Raw genomic sequence first — 18,493 nt, forward strand, 5'->3', positions numbered from 1 at the left:
AATGAGCTGTGGAAAGGGCCCTGGGGGTCCTGGTGGGTGCCAGCTGTCCCTGAGTCAGCAGTGCCCTGGCAGCCAGGAGGGCCAACCCTGTCCTGGGGGCAGCAGGGAGGGGATTGTCCTGCTCTGCTCTGCCCTGGGGCGGCCTCACCTCAACATTGGGGCAGTTTGGGGGGACACAATGGAGGGAAGGGATTGAGCCATTGGGGAGTGTCCAAAGGAGGGCAAAGAGATGGGGAAGGGCCTGGATTTGAAGGCGTGGGAGGGCACTGAGGGCACTTGGTGTGTTCAGCTGGAGCAGAGGAGACTGAGGGGAGACCTCAGTGCAGTTCCAATTCCTGGGCAGGGGCAGAGGAGGGGCAGGGACTGAGCTCTGCTCTGGGGGAGCAGGGACAGCAGCCAGGGAACGGCTGGAGCTGTGTCAGGGCAGGCTCAGGTTGGATCTCAGGCAAAGGTTCTTCCCCCAGAGGCTGGTTGGGCACTGCCCAGGCTCCCCAGGGCAGTGGGCACAGCCCCAAGGCTGCCAGAGCTGCAGGAGGGTTTGGCTGATCCTCTGGGGCACAGGGGGTGACTCTTGGGGCTGGGCCTGTGCAGGGCTGAGGGTTGGACTGGATGGTCCTTGGGGGTCCCTTCCAGCTCAGCACATTCTGTGACTGTATTTGGATCATCCCCTCATCCCTCCCAGCTCCGAGCAGCCAAGAGCAGCTTGTCCATGGGCAGGACCTGCAGGGTTGTCTGTCCAGAGGCTCTGCCCTGAAGCTGTCTGTCCATCAGCCACATGTGTGATGTCTTTCCAGACAGCTCCTCAACTACCTGCAGTGACACTTCAGACAAAGGGCTCAGGGAGTCAGGGCTCAGTGGGGTCTCCAGGCTTTCCTCACACACACACACACACACACAGAGCTGCCTTTTTGTGCCCAGAGCACTGTACAAACCCTACACTCCTCCTCAGTGATGTTCATGTATTTCTGTGGCCTGAGGGTTTGATAAGAGGATTTGGGTGATGCAGGGGAATTCTGGTGCTTTTGCTGTACATAAAGATGGATCTCACAATAAAAGGGTTTCTGTTCCCAAATTTGCTAATGCAGCATTTTGCATCAAGAATTAAGGCACGGAGGAAGTCACAGCAGAGTCTTAAATTTGTGTGTGTTCACTTTAGTTGAACTACAGCTGTTCTCAGGACTCTCACCTGGTGGTACAGCACTAAATGTCAGGGGTGCAAATGCATGTCCCTGGGACAGCAGGTAAAGGGGAGACACGCTCCAAACAGCAGGAACGGCGTGGACACGCTGTCTTTGCTGTCTTTGCTGAATCACATGAGGTTCTCACTAAAAAAGGGATTTGCAAACTGTGATTTGTGTTCTTCTAAGAGTGAAGGGGCTATTTGGAGACCTGGTGCAGCCCAGACCAAGTCCTGCCAGTGCAGGGTCAGGAGCTGCTGCTGCCAGAGCTGCTGATGTGCCCAAGGATGCAGAGTTTGGGAGGTCCTGCTGGAGGGAGAGCATGGAGCTAAAACTCAGCCTTGCCATGAAGGAATGTGATGGGAAAGGGGCTGAAGTCCAGGCATCAGAGGGGGAAGAGGCAGCTTAGGTCAGATTTACTGCTCCTCCAGGAGCCTGTGCCTGGCTTTGCCCAGACCAGGGGTCCATTCTGGTCCTGCCACCACTGTCCTTGGGGGATGTTCCCATCTCAGAGGTGTCTCTTCTCTCTGGTAGCTTGTTTTTTGTAATTCTCAGGCTAAATTCTCCTTTCCATAGTCTACCTCATTAGGAAAACACACTCCCTTTATAATTTCTTTTCAATCCAGCTTTTACACCTATCAATTATTTGCAGAGTTTTGTTCCCGCCCACTTTTTTTTTTTTTTTTAAGTGAAAAGTGCAAGTTTGACTCCTTCAGCTTCTCCAGAGGGATCAGTGTTTCCAGACTCCAGACACTGCACTGCTGATTGCTGGACATGGGGTAGTTTGACCACATCTTTTAGCATAAACTCCTCACCCTAAATGGGTTTCTGGACCACACCAGAGGTTTTGTGCCACATTCCTGAGCAGAGGATGCTGTGGAATAGCATTACCTGGGGACATTTGGCCAAAAACCTGTGTGAAGGGATGAAGGAGATAATTTTGCTGCTGCCTTCTTTTTGGTGCTCTGACCCAGGGTACCAGTGCAGCCCTGGGGGCAGCCCTTCATCCAGTAGGATATTCTGAATGGTTTTACATAACACCATTACAGCTGGTGGGATTTTGCCCTGCTCTTATTTCTGCAGTGGCTGTTTGGTTGTTCTTTCCCTATTTATTGTTATTTTATTCCCTATTTATTTGGAGAGGTTCAACACATCCTCTCGGGGGTGGAGCAATAGCAGGGCTGACCTTTGCAGCACAACAAAGCTGTGATTTTTTTTATACTATCTTATTTGAAATTAAAACCAGACTTTGCAGCCCCTCTCATTGCTCAAATCCTTGTCCTGGGGCAGTGCTTGGTGCCTGCTCTGTCCCACATCCCAGAGCTTGGTCCTCCAACCTATTGATTGACACCCCCCTCTCCAGCTCTGATCTCATGTCTTGACCATCTGCTTCTTCTGGTGGTCTCTGGAGGTTCTGCCAATCAGCCAGGCGGGCTCCAAACTCGCAGGATTATTTTTGGACCTTCCTTGCAGCCATCTGTTTGGGAGGGAGCCATGAGCTTGTCTTCCCCAGCTGGGTGAAGGTGCTGTGGCAGCCTGTGAGGCAGGAGGAAGCAAACAGGGGAAAGAAAATCACCTTCTTCTCCAGGAGCTGAATCAGCTGCGAGACGGCGCTGAGCTCCCAGCCAGCCCCTGGCACCAGCCCCGGGAGAGAGGGATAATTCCCATCCCTGCTGCCTTTGGATGGCACCAGGCAAGACAGGGAGCTTGGTGTGACTGGGAAGATGCCTCGTGTTGCCCGTGACAACCTGGGCTCGGGTCTGTTTTCTCTGCACACCCAGACACATGTGCACTTGTTGCTATAACAACCACCCCGGGTTTAATATAGCTGGGACTGGGCTTGGCAGGTTTGCAAAGCACCTACTTTTTGTTGCAAACAGCTGCCTCCAGGCTCTTCACCCCTCCGAAAAAATAAAGCCCCAAATCAAGAATGGGAGGTAAAATGTCTGGATTAATTATGTGAAAAGAGCCTTTATGGGAAAAGAGAGTTTTGTGGGGCTCTGTGCTGTCCTGGGGTTTGAAACAGGGGAAAAGGGTGAATGTAAGTGCTGGGCTTGGTGTCCCCAGAACAAAGGTAAATAATGGTGCCAGTAAAGCCACTGGTGTCACCAGGTGCCAGTAAGTCACAAATCATGGAGGGAGATTATGACCTCAGCAGCCTCTGCCCCAACATGACCCAAGGTGATGCCGTAGCAGCAATCAGAGAGCAGGATGTCAGCAGGGAAGAGCCCTGATTAGCCCCAGGAAGGCCTTACCTGTAGCTACACACTTTGGGTGAGGCCCTCAGGACACCTGGGCCATGGCACTGGGCACCTGTCCCAGGCTTATGCCAATATTCCATGTTTTTCTCTTTCTTTCTGAGTGATGGGGACACTCTGAACAGAATTTTCCAAAAAATAAAAGGTGTTTTCTAGCAGTGAAAAGAGAAAGCAAGAGGGGAACAGCTCCCCATGTCCTGGGCTGATCCCACAGTGTGGGCAGCAGGGAGAGGGGTATTCTGTCCCTCTGCCCCCCCTGCAGAGCTGCCCCAGCCCTGGGAACAACAGCACAAGGATGTGGAGCTGCTGGAGAGAGTCCAGAGGAGGCCCCGGAGATGCTCCAGGGCTGGAGCCCCTCTGCTCTGGAGCCAGGCTGGGAGAGCTGGGGGGGTTCCCCTGGAGAAGAGAAGGCTCCAGGGAGAGCTGAGAGCCCCTGGCAGGGCCTAAAGGGGCTCCAGGAGAGCTGGAGAGGGACTGGGGACAAGGGGTGGAGGGACAGGACACAGGGAATGGCTTCCCACTGGCAGAGGGCAGGGCTAGATGGGATATTGGGAAGGAATTGTTGGCTGTGAGGGTGGGGAGGCCCTGGCACAGGTTGGGCAGAGAAGCTGTGGCTGCCCCTGGAATCCCTGGAAGTGTCCAAGGGCAGGTTGGATGGAGCTCTGAGTAACCTGGGCTAGTGAGAGGTGTCCCTGCCCATGGCAGGGGGTGGAATGAGATGATCTTTGAGTTCCTTTCCAACCCAAACCAGCTATGGTTGGATTATTCTATGGTCACCAGCCTGAATCCGACTCAAACTATAAATTCTATTTATTTTATGGACTGAGGATGGTCTGTATCACCAAAAACTGCCATATTTTGCTCCAAGTGGTGGCTTCCAGGGAAAAGGCTGTGCTGGTCCTGCAGACTGACCTTCCCTAGGGCAGTGAGTGTGATGTGCTGGCACAGCAGAGCTCCTGGGAAGCTTGTCCTCACAGACAGCCCTGTTGGCCAGGCCAAGTGCTCCAGCGAGCTGTGACGTGCAGCTCCTTCTCCAAGGTACAAATTAGCTCATTAAACACTTTGCACGAGACACCCGGGAGCTGGCAGGGAGGGAGAGGAAATCAAACCCACTCACGCTTTGTTCACCTGCCTTCAAAGCCATGGAACCTTCCTGCAGTGATTCATCCCGAGCTGGAGGCTCCACAGCCCTGCTTTGCCTTCCTGTTTGCTGCTCCATGGCCAGGGCCAGGCTGAGCTGAAAGGGAGCTCTTGAGCTGCAGAGCCCTGCAGGGCAGGGAGTGCTATTTCTGGAGGGCTGTAATGTATTCATCTGGCCCGGCTCTCTCCAGCAACCACCAAATGTTTTTCAAGCAGTAAAGAAAGTAAAATAGAGCAACACTGTGCTGGAGCCAGATTTTCCATGTGCTGATTCCCTGGGCAGGGCTGGCAGGATCCTGCACCTGAGCTCAGGGACACGGGATTCACTGCTCAGGCACCAGGGGGATGGAGCAGGGCTGGGAAGGGCCCTGGGGGTCCTGGTGGTGCCAGTTGTCCCTGAGTCAGCAGTGCCCTGGCAACCAGGAGGGCCAACCCTGTCCTGGGGGCAGCAGGGAGGGGATTGTCCTGCTCTGCTCTGCCCTGGGGGGGCCTCACCTCAACATTGGGGCAGTTTGGGGGGACACAATGGAGGGAAGGGATTGAGCCATTGGAGAGTGTCCAAAGGAGGGCAAAGAGATGGGGAAGGGCCTGGATTTGAAGGCGTGGGAGGACACTGAGGGCACTTGGTGTGTTCAGCTGGAGCAGAGGAGACTGAGGGGAGACCTCAGTGCAGTTCCAATTCCTGGGCAGGGGCAGAGGAGGGGCAGGGACTGAGCTCTGCTCGGGGGGGACCATTCCATGATTTTATAATCCCTCACTCTGGGGCTGATGGTGGATCTCAGCTCACACTGCTGGGCCCTGCATCATGTTCATGATGTCCAGCAAATGTCGTGGGATCACTGGGACAGCACTGGGTGTGTTGGCAGCCAAGGGACCAAGGGACAGCTGTGAGGGTCTCACTGTGGGCACCATCCCCCTGTTCCCCTTGGACTGTTCCCCAGCCCCCTGCCCAGGCTGAGCAGGGCATCCATCCCTGTAGGGCTGCAGCTCCTGCTTGAAAATGCACAAGAGGATGGGACCCTCCTTGCAATAAAACCCCATCCTCATCCTCTCCCATCCAGGGGAACTCTCATTCCTCACTTTCTCCATCAATTTGACTGTGTAATTCCTGCACCTTTTAGGGAGGGGAGGCAAGAAAGGGGGTCATAAAAACACGGAATGTTTTGGGTGGGAAGGATCCTTAAAGACCATCTCCTTCCACCTCCTTCCTATGGGCAGGGACACCTCCCACTAGCCCAGGTTGCTCCAAGCCCTGTCCAACCTGGCCTTGGACACTCCCAGGGAAGGGGCAGCCACAGCTTCTCTGGGCACCCTGTGCCAGGGCCTCAGCACTTTATAATGTTGGGGGGTGACAAGCAAGAGAGAGAAGAGATGGAGACAGATGGAGGTGATTTGGGTCCCCCAGTGTCCCCTCACTGCACGGGGCTGCTGGTCAGAAATAAAAGGGAAAGAAGAAAAGAAAAGAGCACAAACATGGACAAAGGATTCCATAGAAATAACCTGGAGTGGGATCTTTGTGGATCAGTTTGAGCCTGGCAGATGTGCACACACAGACACAGACACACAGACACAGACACACAGACACACAGACACACAGACACAGACACACACACAGACACACACACAGACACAGACACACACACACAGACACACACACACACAGACAGACACACACACAGACAGACACACAGACACACAGACACACAGACACACAGACACACACAGACACACACACAGACACAGACACACAGACACACAGACACACACACACACACACACAGACACACACAGACACACACACAGACACAGACACACAGACACACACAGAGACACAGACACACACAGACACACACACACAGACACACACACACAGACACACACACACAGACACACACACACACAGACACACACACAGACACACACACACACACAGACACACAGACACACAGACACAGACACACAGACACACACACAGACACCCACAGACAGACACACAGACACAGACACACAGACACGCACAGACACACACACACAGACACACACAGACACACACACAGACACACAGACACACAGACACACAGACACACAGACACACAGACACACACAGACACAGACACACACACACACACACACACACACACACACACACACACACAGACACACACACACACACACAGACACACAGACACACACAGACACACACACACACACACACACACACACACACACACACACACAGACACACACACACACACACACACACACACAGACACACACACAGACACACACACACACAGACACACAGACACACACACACACAGACACACACAGACACACAGACACACAGACACACAGACACACACACACACACAGACACAGACACACACACAGACACACAGACACACAGACACAGACACACAGACACACACAGACACAGACACACAGACACACACACACACAGACACACAGACACACACACACACACAGCAGCAGTGCCAGGAGGAGGCACAGACACCTCTCGTTTCCCTCTGGAAGGTGACAGGTACGTGGGGCTCTGTTTTGTCACTGAGCACCAGGAGCTGCCTCTGTGTTCACTGCCTTGGAGTTTTACATGTGGGGAATAAATACCTCATCTTCCCATCAATGAATACATTCCTTTTAGAATGTGATGTTACATGTCCTCACTTGGGAAATCTGTTCACATGGAATCCACCAGTTAGAAGTTTCATTTCAGTTTGACTTTGCCTTGCCTTTGGCTTTTGCTCACTTGGTTTTGTAATCTCAGTGCACACCATATTATAACATTTAACACATTAATCTTTGTGTCTGACAATAATCACAACATTGAAACTACTGTCCTAACAGGAGCAACAAGCAAACTCAGCCATGTAGGGTTTTCTTCTGCTTACCAGTTACTTAGAATGAAAAGCAGCAAGGCGTGTTTTGGTGTTTTCTGGACACTGCTCTCCAGGAGCAGTTTGCATTCGGGATCTGATTTAGGAGAACCACAAAGCCCATCACCAGCCACTCTCCTCTGCCTTGTCTTTGAATATCTGGAAGTGAATTATTTCACATATACAGAAAATTCTTTGCAATGATATTCTTCACAAATCATTTGCTCTCAAGTGCAGATTGCACGTGAGAAGAGGAGAGCAGAGAGAAAAATGCCCAAAATGATGACAGGAGGGATGACACTGCTCTCCAGGAGCTCTCCAGGAGCAGTGTGGGGGCAGGTGCAGAGCACAACAGAGATCTGAGCTGGGACCTTACAGATCTCTGCAAAACCTTGGGGAAATTCCTCTGTGAGAAAGGGACACCAAAGTCCCTGAGCAGAGCTGACCAGGATGAGGGGGGTTTGTTCCTCACACGTGCTCTGGGCATTCATTGGGCTGTGTCCATGGTGCTGGGTTTGGTGCTAAAACCAACATTCACTCACAACCCCTGTGGGTTGGTAAACTGCTTTTGTAACACTCTTTTGGATTTTCACCCTTGTTAAATTAAAACAGCGGTTTTTTTTAATACAATTGTGAGATTAACACATAAATGAGTTTTTTCTTAGTCCAGGGGGGTTTTACCTTCACCTGTGCCTTCAGCTTTTTGTTCACAATGATTTCAGGTGTTCTCAGTGCTGTCCTGCTACTGCATTTCTTTGTGCAATATCATTGTGCAGAGGTTTCTGTAGCTTCATTCTGGCTCTGAATCTGCCAACACACTTCAGGAGAAGCCACTAATAAGGACACAGATTTGAAATTATCTCATCTAATTGCTGGCAGCACAAGGGATGGTGGGGGAGATGTTCTGAGGCATTGCTGGGTGGTCTAACAGTGTTAGTTCCATTAAATCCTTGGAGCCTGACTATCTGTAGTTATTTCCTCCTGGGTAATGAGAAGGATTAATTTAAGGAAACAATAAGAGTAAGCACAGGTGGGTGTGTCTGAGGGATGGGGGTGATCCTGGGGGCTGGGAGGGCTCTGCACTGGTGCCAGTGCAGCCCTGTCCAGTGTGGGTTGGGAAGTTCCAGCCCTCCCTGCCTCAGCATCCACACCAGTGAAATGGGCTCATCCCTCACTCACCTGTGGGAGATGATGAGAATTAATGGCAAAATATCCAGGAATCTCCATCTGAGAGGAGTCACACAATGGCAAAGCTGTTATTTTATATTGTTATTATATTTGTATTGTTAGTATGTTATATCTATTATATATATTATTATGTTTATACTGTTATTATATTTAAACACACTGCAGGTTTGAGGCTGCAGTGGCTCCTCTTGCTCCACTTGCACTGAGGATGCTCCAGGTGACCATGGGGATGTCACCTGCTGTCACCCCTCTGGTGTCCTCACACATGGGGCCACTGCCCCTGGGGCAGCAGACACTTTCATTGATGCTACCCAACATTCTGCTTTATTTTCCCTGCATCCAGGATGTGTTATGGAAGATGTGCCCATCCCTGGAAGTGTCCAAGGCCAGGTTGGACAGGGCTTGGAGCAGCCTGGGATACTGGCAGCTGTCCCTGCCCATGGCAGGGGGTGGAGTGAGATGAGCTTTGAGGTCCCTTCCAATTCTGTGATTCTGTGATTCTGCTTTAAACCACTCTCAGCCTTTTGAAAATCATTTTTCCTGGGTACATTCCCATAACCTGGTCCGATTTTGACTTTTCTTCTAAAATTTAGCCCCACCAGTCCTGAGGTGGGGAGTGAATGATCCCTCCCCAGCTGTGACCACAGCAGCTCACCCTCAGTGGGCTGGGGCAGGGCCAGGCCTGGGGACAGGCTCAGCTTTCTTTCCCAGCTCTAAAGGAGTCAGGATGGGGCCCAGTTTGCATTCAGGGTCTGATTTTAGGAGAACCAAAAAGCCCATCACCAGCCACTCTCCTCTGCCTTGTCTTTGAATGTCCAGAAGTGAATTATTTCACATATACAGAAAATTCTTTGCAATGATATTCTTCACAGATCATTTACTCTCAAGTGCAGATTGCACGTGAGAAGAGGAGAGCAGAGAGAAAAATGCCCAAAATGATGACAGGAGGGATTGGAGATAAGGAGGGAAAGAGAGAGTAAGGAAAAACCCCAAAGTCTTGATGGGAGCAAGTAGAAAATATCCAGGGGATATTTTTGGAGGAGATGTGACTGCCTCTGGGGTATAATGACACATTTAAATCTGCTCCATTACATTCAGGTCTCTTGTTCTCTCCCCCAGGCTCCCTCTCCCAGGTCACCAGATGAACACCTGAGTCTCCTCCAAGGGTCAGAGGATGAACCTGTAGCAGCTTCTCCACAGGTAAGAGCCTCCAGTGGTTTGGGAAGTGTGTGGGACCACAGAGCCCATGGCCTCAGGGCTTTGTGGCTGCAGCCTGTGCCTGTGCTGTGCTGCCTGTGCTGTGCTGGAGGTTTGCTCATGGGGCTCTGTGCTCCCTGCTGCTGTGCTGGAGGTTTGCTCATGGGGCTCTGTGCTCCCTGGTGCTGTGCTGGAGGTTTGTTTTCCACGGGGTTCTCCTGGGGTTTGTGCCCCTCTGAGGTGACACGGTCCCAGGGGTTTGCAGTTCCTGGAGCAGGTGTAGTGACTGAGCATTTAAAAGATGTTTTGAGGGGTAAGAACAGATCCAATCTTGGTTTTTCATTTTATTTCTGCTTCCAGTGTGCTCTGGTTTGGTCTGTAGGTGCTCCTGTGCAGGTGTTTGCAGGGATTTTCTGGAGCAGGTACTGTGGGTGCAGGTGGAGCTCACATCTTTCTTTCTGGCTCTTTATCCAGCAGCTGCTTAACATAAAATATTTAGAACCAGAAGCTTCTGCTGAGCAACATGACCAGCAGGTTCCCAAATCCCACCCTCCCTTCCAGCTCCCCCTGTCCCTCACAGCTCTGCCCTTTCCCCTTTCCACCTTCATGAAGTCGCTTCATCTCCTGAGGAGGTCTTGCCTTCCTTTGGGATGTTGCCTGTCCAGCACTGGGGAACCTTGTGGAAATAAAATACTGTTCCTGGAGCTCTTGGAGAACCCTCCAGAAGAAGGTGCTGTGTTCCTGGGCAGGGCCATTGGCCACCAGCTTGTTGTAGAAGCTCAATCCAGGCTCTGATGCTGATGTTGAGGGGGGATTTTAAGGACACTTGGCTGAGGTGAGATAGATGAGCACAGGCTTCAAGTGGAAAATGGGATGTTTTTCTCCCTGCTTTGGAGTGTGCAGCTTTTCCACAGGGATGCACATCCCACAGGAGCAGGTTGCAGGTTGCAGACACACGGCCAGGGGTTGTTTTCTGAGTCAAACACAGTGGCCTTGGATGGGCAGCACAGCAGGGAAAGACCAGGAAAGCTCTGGGAATGGGGTCAGGCTGGGGGAGGTGGTGGTGCTGCACCTACAGAAGACCCAGGTTTTTCTGGGGGAGAAGCTGTTGGCCTGGAAAGAACAGGAGGGTGGTGGGGCACAGCCCAGTGTCCTGGGGAGCAGTGACTGCTGTTCCCTGTGACACAGCCCCGGTTCTTGTCACCCCGGTGAGAGGGAATTGAGGGGACAGTTGTGCTCCCTGGGAGCAGCAGGGAACCACAGGGAACCACAGGGAACCACAGGGAACCACAGTCAGTGTGGCTCCGAGCTGCCTCCACCAGCAAACACTTGCTTGGATGCACTTAAAGCTTATTATCTCCCTGACCTTTCGTTTCACAAGTGTTTCTTGCAACGTGCTTCTTCAGCCTGGTCCAGCTTTGACCTCGGTTCCCAGAGGCAGCAGGATAATATATTCATGTGCTGTGTTGTCTAGCCACTTCACATCCCTCCCTCCTCCCCTCCCTCCACCCCTCGTCTCTGTCCTTTTTGGCAATCTGTCATTTCCAGTTTTGGGCCCAGTCCAGGAGCTGAGTAAAAAGTCCTTGGGCAGCTGGAGTGAGATACAATGGGTTTAAATACGCTTTAACGTGTTTGTAAACAACTGCACTTCATCAGGGGCCCTGCCCAGCACGCTGGCAGCAGACAGAACTGATGAGACTCTTCTGAGATCAGAATTAATTACACTGCATGGAGATGGTGCAAAGCAGACAGTGATGCAGAGGGAAATATCTCCTGTTCCGTGGTCCATGTCGGTTCATTTATGCTCTGCTTGTCACCGAGGCCACTGAGCACCTGGGATTGCTCCTCTCTCAGCTGTGGCAGGGGACAAGATGAGCAGAGACAGCTCAAAATGTTGGGAGGGCCGTGGAGCTGCAGCACTGTGAGGATGCTCCGCAGAGCACCCGCTGACATGTCATGTTTGGTGGAAATCATCTCTCAGGGGGGATCAGCACAGGGAATAAAGCTTTTGTCCTGTTAAAATAGCCCCATTTCCCCTGAAGTCCCACAGCTTGTTCCCGGTGGAAAAAGAAAAAACTTTAGTTTTATGATTTCTGTTGCAACAGGGAATAAAAAAAATCCTTCATTGAGGAGGATTTGAAGAGGGAAACAAGCTCAGAGCACAGGGAGGGGGCAAATGAGCTGTAGCTGGAGCACATGGATTGGGATGGTCCCAGGTAGCTTGTTGATCCCAGCTCATGAATTTTGATGAATGAAGACTGAATTTGCAGGTCTGGCTCTCACTCTGCTGCTGAGGACTGTGAGTGGGGCTGATGTCATGATATCACTGTTTAAAACATAGAGAAGTTGTTCTAGTGGGGAAATCACGGACAAGAAAAATCAAAATGCTTTGGAATAATCCCCTTTGCAGTGTGGTGACTGGGCTCACACTCCAGGGTTGGTCCTTGGCTGCTCCTGGAGGCAGCAGATCCCTGACTCTGCCTGAGGACCAGGGGAATTGCAGGAATTGGCACCGTGGCTTGGAACGAGATCTAATTAATTAATTCGAGACATGCTGGGATTAAATTTTATTAAACCTTGGAATCAGAGCAGACCAGAGGAAATGTAAGCAAAGGCTGGGAAGGGGAAGGAGGGGGGTGTGTGACATGTGCTGCCTCTGCCAGCGCTGCCGGGGCGCTGAGGGGTGCTCAGGATGTCTGGAGATACCTGCTAATGTCTGGATATATGAGAGTCATAGAACAGAATCATGGAATGTCCTGAATTGGAGTGAACCCACGAGGGTCATCCATCCAACCCCTGGCCCTGCACAGACACCCCAACAATCCCACCCTGTCCCTCAGAGCGTTGTCCAAACCCTCCTGCAGCTCTGGCAGCCTTGGGGCTGTGCCCACTGCCCTGGGGAGCCTGGGCAGTGCCCAACCAGCCTCTGGGGGAAGAACCTTTGCCTGAGATCCACACTGAGCCTGCCCTGACACAGCTCCAGCCGTTCCCTGGCTGCTGTCCCTGCTCCCCCAGAGCAGAGATCGGAGCTGCCCCTGGGGAGGAGCTGCAGCCCCCGCTGAGCTCTGCCCTCAGCCTGCTCTGCTCCAGCTGCACACACATTCACACACCTGAGTTCACTCCAGACAGGGCAGTCAGGGAGGTTCTGCTTTCCTTATCCAGTTGCTCTGGAATTTTCCATGCCAGGTGACTGACCCACCCTCTGGGATCAGAAGCCAGGCCACTCTGTCCAGGTACTCCCTGACATCCTTTGGAACAAAGACATTTCTTTTCCTTTTCCCCTGATCCTGTGCTGGTAAAAGTGTCATGCTCTACCCAGACCTGCCTGTTACTCCATGAAAAGGGTTGTCAGCTGCATTGCCTTTAAAATGACTTGGGGTCTTCTGGAATGAAAATCCAGGACAGTCCTTTCTCACATGGTGGCACCTCGGAGCTTCCTGTGCTCCCAGACACCGCCTGCTCAGGTGTGTGTGTGCTGGCACAGCTCAACTCTGCCCAGCTTTCCAGGAATAACCAAGTTTTCTGCACATAAAAGTGGGTATGTGGGGTGTGTGCAAAGCCCTGGGCTCTCCAGCCAGGGGTGCAGCACAGGACTGGCCTTTTTGGGAATGCTGTTTTGCCTGCTGGATCCCCAGCATCCCACACGAGCTGTCTTTCCTCCTGACAGCTTCAGGAATATACTTCACACTAATTTTAGCTCTCCCTCCAAGGTGGATATCTTTGGGGTTTGGGCACAATCAATGCCTTATTCATAAAACTACAAACACTGTAAAAAGAAAGGGGGACGGGACAGAAAGTGTCCCGCCCCAAAACGTGTCTGATCTCCAAGCAGCTGTAATTTTGGCTTGCTCAGAGAACAAGCTGAGGTTGTTCATTTTAACAGCCAGGAAAGGGCTGTCTGTTTATATTTAGGGCCTTGTAGATTTGCTCAGTGTGTGCAGGTGGCACATGAAAACATGGGATGATTTCTTACCGGGATAAGGCCGTGTTTTTCCTGGCCTGGTGTTAATTCTGTGTGAAGGCTCAGTGAGTAAGCACCGAAAATTTTCTTGTAGCAGTTTCTGGGGTAAGATTTTGTAGCATTTTGGATTGTTGTTTGGTGCTTCATCCTGCTGAATCTCTCCCTTGCACCTTCCTGCAGAGTTTTGCCCAGAACACACATTTTTAAGAGCAGGTTGGCAGCTCCTGTGACTTGGAGTCTGTAGGGCTGTGACATTAGGGGTCATCACTCAGTTCTCACTGGATCAGTGTTAATAAACCCCTCTAATAAAAATAAATAGGTGGATGTAACACATCTTGCAGCGGGCATTTGGGTGGTGGTCCAGGATCTCAATCAACTTGATGTGTGCAGCTCTGCCCTTCAGCTCTGCTCTGACCTCCACCTCCCACTAAACCCTGCCCTCACATGGACGTGGCACTTGGGGACATGCTTTAGTGCTGAACAAGGTGGTGGTGCTGGGTTGGTGGTTGGACTTGACTTTTTCCAACCTCAATGATTCTGTCATTCTCTGGGCTCTGTCTGAAGAACTGTCTGAAGGAGGTTGTGCCTCCCATCAATCTCCAGCCTTGCTCCTTCACCTCTTGGCTCCAGGATCTGCAAAACCTGAATCAATTCTCACCTGGAGTCATCTTGATTTCAATTATTTGTGCTTGGCATGAGCTGGAGAGGACAGTGTTTCCAAAACAAGGCTTTTAGGCCTTGGCTTCTGGAGCTGGGTCCTTCCTGCTCATCCCCCAGAAATGCAAAGTCCTGCTCAAGATGCAGAAGAGACAGTTCTGCAGCTTGGCTGAGGTTGGTCCTTCAGAGAGAGCAGAATTCACCTGTGGAGCAGCAGAAATTGTTCCAAAATGGACATGTCACGTGTCTGAGATGGAGCTGAAGATGCTGAATTGCTCTTCTGATAAAGTCTGGTCCAGCCAGACTCAGCACTCTGCTCTTGTGCCACCCCTCAGAAATGGCTCCCTGGCTGCTGCTCTGGCTCTGACAGCAAGCAGTGACCTGGGCACAGGGCAATCCAGAACCTTCTTTGGTGTTTGCAAAGCTTCCCAAGCTCCCAGGGCTGAGGAGGTTTGTGAAAAGGGGAGGGCAGCTCTTAATGTCCCTTCTCTGGGGCTCCTGGGGAGTGCCCAGGTCTGAGGTCTGTTCACAGAGCCAAAATTAGAAAGCTGTTGATGTTGGTTTTTTTCATTCAGAGCTACAAAAAGTCCTGTTTGAGTGAATTGAAACCCCAGGCAGCTGCAAGGAAACAAGGTTCAAAGTGGGTGTAAGGGGTGGATGGAGCCCAGTGAGGAGAAAAGACGTTGGATTTTAATTCTGTGTACCTGTAACATACCCTGGCAGGTCACGGACCTGGGAGATGGGGCAGAAAAAGGTGAAATCCAGGTTCTGTTTGCACTAAAATATTTCTGGGCATGTTTGGGTGCTTTGCTGTGGTAACCAGAGGGCCTATTTTTAGGTCCTTTCCCAAGATGCCCCTCCACACTGCACTGAGCTGCTTGGGAAGCTGTTGTGCAAAGTTGTCCCAGAGGTTTTCAAGTTAAAATGAGCATTAACTCAGGAAAGTTCCAAGGGATTATGTTCCTCAAAGCTGATCTGATCGTGTGTGAGATCTTTCTGGGCACATGTCCTGCCTGGAGTTCATGCTGGGCATCTCTGAAATCCCAAATTCCACCTTTTGGGTAAGGAAAGGTTCTGCTTTCGTTTTACAGCACAAACCCAATGATATTATGGCAACTTGTCTTAGCAGTTAAACTGAGTAATCCCAAAATACATGTTAGCATTTGCAATCACAGAGCTCTTGGCCCTCAGCCAGTGAAGTGCCTTCAAGTCTCATCCAGCAAAGACCAGATCTCTGTTTTCCTGAGGAGATTCACCAAGGAAGAGAACAAACCCACAGTTTTTAGTTGTACATTTGTGTGGAGGTTTGGGGTGAAACCTTTACCCTGCCTTGTTCATGGATGGTTTGGGTTGGGAGGGACCTTAAAATCCTCTTGTCCCACCCCCTGTCAAGGACAGGGACACCTTCCACTAGCCCAGGTTGGGACAGTCCATCTCTGGAGCATGGCTTTGGACATTTCCAGGGATTCCAGGGGCAGCTACAGCTTCTCTGGGAAACCTGGGCCAGGGCCTCCCCACCCACACACACAACAATTCCCTCCCAATATCCCATCTATCCCTGCCCTCTGGCAGTGGGAAGCCATTCCCTGTGTCCTGTCCCTCCATCCCTTGTCCCCAGTCCCTCTCCAGCTCTCCTGGAGCCCCTTTAGGCCCTGCCAGGGGCTCTCAGCTCTCCCTGGAGCCTTCTCTTCTCCAGGGGAACCCCCCCAGCTCTCCCAGCCTGGCTCCAGAGCAGAGGGGCACCAGAACCATGGAACCCCAGGATTGTTTGGGTTGGAAGGGACCTTAAAGCCCATCCAGTCCCACCCCCTGCCATGGGCAGGGACACCTTCCACCAGCCCAGGTTGCTCCAACCTGGCCTTGGACACTTCCAGGGATCCAGGGGCAGCCACAGCTTCTCTGCCCAACCTGTGCCAGGGCCTCCCCACCCTCCCAGGGAGGAATTGCACCTGCAAGTCCCTCAGGTTTTTCTAGGCTGACACTGGGCTGTTCACAGGCTCCAGTTTTCAAATGAAATCCATTCAGCAGATTCAGGCTGAAGCATTTATTTGTTAGCAAAGTGTTGTTATGCTCCATAAGATATATATCCCAAAAGAACAAAAGCAATCCTATCCAAAGAATCCCCAAACAGAGCCAGCAAACAAAGGCAGGCTTCTTTTTCAAATGTCATTCTTCATATTTTATTGTCTTTCATCCATAATCACTTAAATACACTGGCATGTATTTGAAAAACTAACAACAGCCCAGCAATTGCCCTTTATCCCCAGCATGCTCAGGAATACATTGTGCTTTGTGATATATTGTTTCTCTCTTGGATTTCTTTCAAGGATGTTCTGCAAAGCGTTTCCATGTGCATTTGAACGAGACAATCCTCTGTCTATCCCTGGATTTTGTACCAGAACAATTTGCTCTTGTTCAAGGGCTCCATTATTCTTTGAAGATTTTAGGAAAGCAATAATTAAAATATGCAGGGGGACATCTATAGATTGTCAGGCTCGGAGGAGAAAGGTTTCCTTATGAATTTATGTTTCATATCATAGAATCATAGAATGGTTTGGGTTGGAGGGACCTTAAAGACCATCTAGTTCCAACTTCCCATGAGCTGGAAACCCTAAAGATCATCTAGTTCCAAACCCCAGGGGTTGGGACTCAGGGTTTTCTCTGAGGGGGTTGGGACTCATAGGGATTGGAAATCACAGGGTTTCCTATGAGTTGGAAACCCCCAAGTCCATCTAATTCCAACCTCCCAGGAGCTGGAAACCCTAAAGATCATCTAGTTCCAAACCCCAGAGGTTGGGACTCAGAGTGTTTCCAATGAGAGGCTGGAACTCAGAGGGGTTGGAATTCACAGGGGTTGGAACTCACAGGGTTTCCCATGAGTTGGAAACCCCGAAGTCCATCTAGTTCCAATCTCCCAGAAGCTGGACACTCTAAAGATCATCTAGTTCCAAACCCCAGCTGGGTTGTTTGATAACCCATCTGGGTTGTCAAACCCATCAGCTCTCAAACCCAAGCCTAGATGGGCTCTCAAGGAGGACTGATGGGGGACTGGGGACATTTGAGCTGTTGGGGGCCCAGGACTGGCATTTTTAATGCATTTCAATATTTAAGTCTTGCAGAAACGAAGCACCAAACCTTTGAAATGATCTTGAATCCTCTTCAGTAAATTTAAACAGCATAATGAGAAGTGCAGGGGATGGATTTGCCTCCATGTGACCCTTCAAGTGTGTGTTAAACCAACATGGGATCACACAGTGAAATTCCTGAAGTGGGAAAGGAGGTCATGTAACATGGGAGCTCTCAGCTCCTGAAACGTTTTCCTTTTAACAAAACATATCTCAAGAACATGTTGTTATTTTGAGTTATAGTTCAGACTTGTGCTCGATTCTGTAGCCATAGAAGCAATTATAATATTGTTTGATTATTCTCAATTCTAATGGTGCTTATAGGAAAAAATACATCTTCTCCCAGACAAGGAGCTACTTAGCATTTTTAATGGTTTGGATTTGCTTTAAATCCATATGACCATTTAATCTGGAAGATGATATGACTTTTAAACTCAAAAAGATACCCAAGTTTTAACAGCAATGTTTACCATTTTATGTTGATGCAGATAAACAAAATATTCTTTTTTTTTTTTTTTCTGGGTTGTTTTCTTGCTTCTTCTCTTATTATTTTTATCATTATACCACAGAAGCAAAATTAAGGAGGTGAGTAAACAGCATCTCCCAGCAGTGAGGTGGGGAGGTTCATTTCCATGTATGTTCTGGGTACAAAAAAAGAAATACAGTCTCTCTAGTGTGAGTATTTAAAGCAGGAGGCTCCTGTGGACCTGGGCATGGACAGGGGAAGTCAACAGGTGGCATTTAAAAGTGTGAATCTGCAATCTGTGACATGTTTAATCTTCAGGGCCCCTCAGTTCAGGAAGGACACGGAGGGGCTGGAGCGTGTCCAGGGAAGGGAAGGGAGCTGGGGAAGGGGCTGGAGCAGCAGGAGGGGCTGAGGGAGCTGGGGGGGCTC

The 18,493-nt window shown here is 50.7% G+C and overlaps 1 protein-coding gene across 7 annotated transcripts in view; it reads left to right on the plus strand.

Annotated features, from left to right (window-relative positions):
- Positions 1–18,493, plus strand: part of HIVEP3 (HIVEP zinc finger 3) — a 300,052-nt gene that overhangs the window by 136,511 nt on the left and 145,048 nt on the right. For all 7 annotated transcript variants that reach the window (XM_064635223.1, XM_064635225.1, XM_064635227.1 and 4 more), the window contains one exon: positions 9,778–9,858. The gene's annotated coding sequence lies outside the window, so the exon portion shown is untranslated. The remainder of the gene's footprint in view (positions 1–9,777; positions 9,859–18,493) is intronic.

Source organism: Pseudopipra pipra, chromosome 24 (assembly GCF_036250125.1).
Source record: "Pseudopipra pipra isolate bDixPip1 chromosome 24, bDixPip1.hap1, whole genome shotgun sequence".
Lineage (NCBI taxonomy): Eukaryota > Metazoa > Chordata > Aves > Passeriformes > Pipridae > Pseudopipra > Pseudopipra pipra.